Raw genomic sequence first — 7,765 nt, forward strand, 5'->3', positions numbered from 1 at the left:
GGTATTGTCTGGTCTGTCTGGTCTGTCTGATACTGTCTGGTCTGTCTGGTCTGTCTGGTATGTCTGATACGGTCTGGTCTGTCCGGCATTGTCTGGTCTGTCTGGTACTGTCTGGTACTGTCTGGTATTGTCTGGTCTGTCTGGTATTGTCTGGTCTGTCTGGTACTGTCTGGTATTGTCTGATACTGTCTGATACTGTCTGGTCTGTCTGGTCTGTCTGATACTGTCTGATACCGTCTGGTCTGTCTGGTATTGTCTGGTACTGTCTGATACTGTCTGGTCTGTCTGGTCTGTCTGGTACTGTCTGATACTGTCTGGTCTGTCTGGTCTGTCTGATACTGTCTGGTACTGTCTGGTCTGTCTGGTCTGTCTGGTACTGTCTGGTCTGTCTGGTCTGTCTGGTACTGTCTGGTACTGTCTGATACTGTCTGGTCTGTCTGGTCTGTCTGGTACTGTCTGGTACTGTCTGATACTGTCTGGTCTGTCTGGTCTGTCTGGTACGTCTGGTCTGTCTGATCTGTCTGGTCTGTTTGACACTGTCTGGTCTGTCTAGTACTGTCTGGTCTGTCTGGTCTGTCTAGTATTGTCTGGTCTGTCTGGTCTCTCTGGTCTGTCTGGTCTGTCTGATACTGTCTGGTCTGTCTGATCTGTCTGGTACTGTGCTGCCAGCGCCCAAACTATGACAGATCAGCCAGGGCAATGTACGAAAACCCACCATCACACACACACACACACACACACACACACACACACACACACACACACACACACACACACACACACACACACACACACACACACACACACACACACACACACACACACACCATCATTAAGAGTCATTAACTCTCACATGGACACAATCTCACAGCAGGCACGCACTGTCAATGGCCTTTAGAAATAGAGTGTTTAGATGTGGTGCTGCTATTTACAGTGAGTTGATTACAGGAGTCATGATCTTCTCCACTTTCCAAATCAACAGAGCTGCATAATGACCTTTGCTGTAACAGTCATCTGAGCTGGAACACTAAATTCCCAGGGACTCACAGTAACAGTATTGGAGACGTGAGTCTTTGAAACTCCTTGACTTCAGAACAGTATAGGGAGTTGTATATAATGTCCAATTACATTCATAGAACATAGAGACATAACCCAGGTGAGATACTAAACAGTATATGCATTGGGCACTACACTAAACAAGATAGCCTACACTACTTGTCATTTCTTTGCACCAGATTCAACAGAAACAGCTGTGTATTTGACACAGATAGAAATGGAACATTCTCCCGCGTCAAACCCTCTGTGACAAACGGTTGTGTTTGCAGAAACCTGAGCAGAGCAGAGGGGTGGTTTGGGTTGTGGTGAGATGGAAGGGTACGCGTTCGCTGTTTCTCATCATCCTGCCTGTGTTTCAGCACTCAGGGTGTTGTCTCTCTCACCACATCCTCTCATTGGCTGTTTCTCTCTCTCTCTCTCTCTCTCTCTCTCTCTCTCTCTCTCTCTCTCTCTCTCGCTCTCTCTCTCTCTCTCTCTCTCTCTCTCTCGCTCTCTCTCTCTCTCTCTCTCTCTCTCTCTCTCTCTCTCTATCTCTCTCTCTCCCCCTCTCTCTCACACCACATCCTCTCATTGGCTGTTTCTCTCTCTCTCTTACCATATCCTCTCATTGGCTGTCTCTCTCTCTCTCATACCACATTCCCTCATCGGCTGTTTCTCTCTCTCTCTCTCTCTCTCTCTCTCTCACCATATCCTCTCATTGGCTGTCTCTCTCTCTCTCTCCACCTCCACCCCCACAGAGCTGCAGGCCTCCAGGGCTCAGTTTCCCCGCTAACACCACCCCCCCACTCCTCTATGTGATGGAGAGAGCATCGAACTTCCTGTCACCTTGCTGTTGTTTCATTGCTCTACCACTTGTATCGTATTATATGCCTTTTGCAACAAGTAGCAGTCAAATATAATAATTTACAGAGTAGCCATTAAATTATTCTTAACAACATATGTTCAACATGATTTCAGACATCAACTCAAAGTGTTGAACTGTTGTGAATTTACATACAACTTCCTTTTTAAAAATTATTATTATTATTGTTTGTTGTTGCTCAGATTAGAAAATTAAGATCTGATCCAGAGCCTTGAGAAAGTATTCACACCCCTTGAATATTTTTTCCACATTTTGTTGTGTTACAGCTTGAATTTAAAATGGATTCAGTTGAGATTTTGTATCACTGGTCTACTCACAATTACCCCATAATGTCAAAGTGGAATTATGTTTTTTAGAAATGTGTACAAATTAATTAAAAATGAGAAGTTCAGGAGTAAAATGTAAATAAATTCAGGAGTAAATAAATTAGTTCAAGAGTAAAATTAACTTAACACTCGGTGTGCGATAACAGTGTTTAACATGATTTTTGAATGACTACCTCATCTCTTTTCACACACATACTTAAATCATTACCAAATTACCAAATTGTTACCAGAATGTCACATGTGCAACAAGGGGGGAAAAAATCCTACACCACCTTCTGAGAATTTGTAGGCGATCGAATAAACCCCCACTTCCTTCCATTCTGCTAGCAAACGTGCTAATCTTTGGAAAATAAAATCGATGACCTACGCGGTATATTAAACTACCAACAGGACATTAAAAACTGTAATATCTTACGCTTCACGGAGTCATGGCTGAACAACGACATTATCAACATACAGCTGGCAAGTTATACGCTGTATCGGCAGGATAGAACAGCGGCGTCTGGTAAGAAAAGTGACGGCGGACTATGTATTATGTAAATAACAGCTGGTGCACGATATCTAAGGAAGTCTCCATGTTTTGCTCGCCTGAGGTAGAGTATCTCATGATAAGCTGTAGACCACACTATCTACCTAGAGAGTTTTCATCTGTATTTTTCGTAGCTGTCTACATACCACCACAGACTGATGCTGGCACTAAGACCACACTCAATGACTTGTATTATGCCATAAACAAACAGGAAACCGCTCACCCAGAGGCGGCGCTCCTAGTGACTGGGCACTTTAATGCAGGGAAACTTAAATCCGTCTTACCAAATTTCTATCAGCATGTTAAATGTGCAAGCAGAGGGAAAAAACTCTGGACCACCTTTACTCCACACACAGAGATGCATACAAAGCTCTCCCTCGCCCTCCATTTAGCAAATCTGACCATAATTCTATCCTCCTGATTATTGATTACAAGGAAAAACTAAAGCAGGAAGTACCAGTGACTCGATCAATACGGAAGTGGTCAGATGACACGGATGCTAAGCTACAGGACTGTTTTGCTGCACAGACTGGAATATGTTCCGGGATTCATCCAATGGCATTGAGGAATACACCACATCCGTCATCGGCTTCGTCAGTAAGTGCATCGATGACGTCGTCCCCACAGTGACTGTACGTACATATCCCAACCAGAAGCCATGGATTACAGGCAACATCCGCATCGAGCTAAAGGCTAGAGCTACCGCTTTCAAGGAGCAAGAAACTAATCCGGACGCTTATAAGAAATCCCGCTATGCCCTCAGACGAACCATCAAACAAGCAAAGCGTCAGTACAGGATTAAGATTGAATCCTACTACACCAGCTCTGACGCTCGTCGAATGTGGCAGGGTTAGAAAACTATTACGGACTAAAAAGGGAAACCCAGATGCGAGCTTCCCAGTGACGCGAGCCTACCAGATGAGCTAAATGCCTTTTATGCTCTCTTCGAGGCAAGCAACACTGAAGCATGCATGAGAGCACCAGCTGTTCTGGATGACTGTGTGATAACGCTCTCGGTAGCCGATGTGAACAAAACCTTTAAACAGGTCAACATTCACTAAGCCGCTGGGCCAGACTGATTACCAGGACGTGTACTCAAAGCATGCGCTGACCAACTGTCAAGTGTCTTCACTGACATTTTCAAACTCTCCCTGACCGAGTCTGTTATACCTACATGTTTCAAGCAGACCACCATAGTCCCTGTGCCCAAGGAAGCGAAGGTAACCTGCCTAAATGATTACTGCCCTGTGGCACTCACGTCTGTAGCCATGAAGTGCTTTGAAAGGCTGGTCATGGCTCACATCAACAGCATCCTCCCGGACACCCTAGACCCACTCCAATTCGCATACCACCCCAACAGATCCACAGATGACGCAATCTCAATTGCAATCCACACTGCCCTTTCTCACCTGGACAAAAGGAACACCTATGTGAGAATGCTGTTCATCAACTACAGCTCAGCGTTCAACACCATAGTGCCCACGAAGCTCATCACTAAGCTATGGACTCTGGGACTTAACACCTCCCTCTTCAACTGGCTCCTGGACTTCCTGACGGGTCGCCCCCAGGTGGTAAGAGTAGGCAACAATAAGTCAGCCACGCTGATCCTTAACACTGGGGCCCCTCAGGGGTGTGTACTTAATCCCCTCCTGTATTCCCTGTTCACCCACGACTGCGTAGCCAAACATGACTCCAACACCATCATTAAGTTTGCTGACAACAGTGGTAGGCCTGATCACAGACAACGATGACACGGCCTATAGGGAGGAGGTTAGAGAACTGGCATTGTGGTGCCAGGACAACAACCTCTCCCTCAATGTGAGCAAGACAAAGGAGCTCATCGTGGACTACAGGAAAAGGAGGGACGAACAGGCCCCCATTAACATCAATGCGGCTGTAGTGGAGCGGGTCGAGAGTTTCAAGTTCCTTGCTGTCCACATCACCAACGAACTATCATGGTCCAAACATACCAAGACAGTCATGAAGAGGGCACGACAAACCTTTTCCCTCTCAGGAGACTGAAAAGATTTGGCATGGGCTCCCAGATCCTCAAAAGGGTGCACCATCGAGAGCACAAAGAACTGGGCCGTACGCACTGCCCTCTGTAGTGCCTTGCAGTCGGAGGCCGAGCAGTTGCCATACCAGGCAGTGATGCAACCAGTCAGGATGCTCTCGATGGTGCAGCTGTAGAACCTTTTGATGATCTGAGGACCCATGCCAAATTTTTTCAATCTCCTAAGGGGAAATAGGTTTTGTCGTGCCCTCTTCACGACTGTCTTGGTGTGCTTGGATCATGTTAGTTTGTTGGTGATGTGGACACCAAGGAACTTGAAGCTCTCAACCTGCTCCACTACAGCCCCGTCGATGAGAATGGGGGCGTGCTCGGTCCTCTTTTTCCTGTAGTCCAAAATCATCTGCTTTGTCTTGATCACGTTGAGGGAGAGGTTGTTGTCCTGGCTCCACACAGCCAGGTCTCTGACCTCCTCCCTATAGGCTGTCTCGTCGTTGTTGGTGATCAGGCCTACCACTGTTGTGTCATCGGCAAACTTAATGATGATGTTGGAGTCTTGCCTGTTCGTCCAGTCATGAGTGAACGGGGAGTTCAGGAGGGGACTGAGCACGCACCGCTGAGGGGCCCTTGTTTTGAGGATCAGCGTGGCGGATGTGTTGTTACCTACCCTTACCATCTGGAGGTGGCCCGTCAGGAAGCCCAGGATCCAGTTGCAGAGGGAGGTGTTTAGTCCCAAGGTCCTTAGCTTATTGATGAGCTTTGAGGGCACTATGGTGTTGAACACTGAGCTGTAGTCAATGAAAAGCATTCTCACATAGGTGTTCCTTTTGTCCAGGTGGGAAAGTGCAGTGTGGAATGCAATAGAGATGGCATCATCTGTGGATCTGTTAGGGCGGTATACAAATTGGAGTGGGTCTAGGGTTTCTGGGATGTTGATGGTGTGATGTGAGCCATGACCAGCCTTTCAAAGCACTTCATGGCTACAGATGTAAGTGCTACGGGTTGGTAGTGATTTAGGCAGGTTACCTTAGTGTTCTTGGGCACAGGGACTATGGTGGTCTGCTTAAAACAAGTTGGTATTACAGACTCGGACAGGGAAAGGTTGAAAATGTCAGTGAAGACACTTGCCAGTTGGTCAGCGCATACTCACAGTACACATCCTGGTAATCTGTCTAGCCCTGCGGCCTTGTGAATGTTGACCTGTCTAAAGGTCTTACTCACATCGGCTGTGGAGAGCGAGATCACACCGTCTTCCAGAACAGCTGGTGCTCTCATGCATGTTTCAGTGTTATTTGCCTTGAAGCGAGCATAGAAGTAGTTTAGCTCGTCTGGTAGGTTCGTGTCACTGGACAGCTCTCGGGTGTGCTTCCCTTTGTCTGTATTGGTTTGCAAGCCCTGCCACATCTGACGAGCATCAGAGCCGGTGTAGTACAATTCAATCTTAGTCCTGTATTGATGCTTTGCCTGTTTGATGGTCCGTCGCAGGGCATAGCGGGATTTCTTATAAGCTTCCGGGTTAGAGTCCCGCTCCTTGAAAGCGGCAGCTCTAGCCTTTAGCTCAGTGCGGATGTTGCCTGTAGTTCATTGCTTCTGGTTGGGGCATGTACTAAGTACGGTCACTGTGGGGACGACGTCATTGACGCACTTATTGATGAAGCCAATGACTGATGTGGTGTACTCCTCAATGCCATCGGAGGAATCCCGGAACATATTCCAGTCTGTGCTAGCAAAACAGTCCTGTAGCTTAGCATTTGCTTCATCTGACCACTTTTTTATTGATCGAGTCACTGGTGCTTCCTGCTTTAATTTTTGCTTGTAAGCAGGAATCAGGAGGATAGAATTATGATCAGATTTGCCAAATGGAGGGCGAGGGAGAGCTTTGTATGCGTCTAAGTGTGTGGAGTAAAGGTGGTCCAGAGTTTTTTCCCTCTGCTTGCACATTTAACATGCTGATAGAAATTTGGTAAGACGGATTTAAGTTTCCCTGCATTAAAGTGCCCAGTCACTAGGAGCGCCGCCTCTGGGTGAGCGGTTTCCTGTTTGTTTATGGCATAATACAAGTCATTGAGTGTGGTCTTAGTGCCAGCATCAGTCTGTGGTGGTATGTAGACAGCTACGAAAAATACAGATGAAAACTCTCTAGGTAGATAGTGTGGTCTACAGCTTATCATGAGATACTCTACCTCAGGCGAGCAAAACATGGAGACTTCCTTAGATATCGTGCACCAGCTGTTATTTACATAATACATAGTCCGCCGTCACTTTTCTTACCAGACGCCGCTGTTCTATCCTGCCGATACAGCGTATAACTTGCCAGCTGTATGTTGATAATGTCGTTGTTCAGCCACGACTCCGTGAAGCGTAAGATATTACAGTTTTTAATGTCCTGTTGGTAGTTTAATATACCGCGTAGGTCATCGATTTTATTTTCCAAAGATTAGCACGTTTGCTAGCAGAATGGAAGGAAGTGGGGGTTTATTCGATCGCCTACAAATTCTCAGAAGGCAGCCCGCCCTTTGGACCCTTTTTCTCCACCTTCTCTTCACGCAAATGACGGGGATGTGGGCTTGTTCCCGGGAAAGCAGTATGTCATTCACGTCGAGCTTGTCGGATTCATTAAAGGCAAAAAAGTATTCTGTCAGTTCGTGGTGAGTAATCGCAGTTCTGATGTCCAGAATTTATTTTCGGTCATAAGAGACGGTAGCGGCAACATTATGTACAAAATAATTTACAAACAACGCAGAGAAACAATGGGTTAGGAACACGTCCCCGTCTTCTCCGGCACCTGTAGTTCTTCCCCAGGTTGCTGCTGTAAATGAGTTTTCAGTCAACTTACATGGTGAAAATAAGGGTTAAAAAACTATATTAGAATGAATAATAGGTGTGATAGGTGAAAACTGAGGATAGATCAACAACATTGTTGTTTCGCCACAATTACTAACCTAACTGACAGAGTGAAAAGAAGGAAGCCTGTACAAAAA

Source organism: Salmo trutta, chromosome 33, assembly GCF_901001165.1.
Source record: "Salmo trutta chromosome 33, fSalTru1.1, whole genome shotgun sequence".
Classification (NCBI taxonomy): domain Eukaryota; kingdom Metazoa; phylum Chordata; class Actinopteri; order Salmoniformes; family Salmonidae; genus Salmo; species Salmo trutta.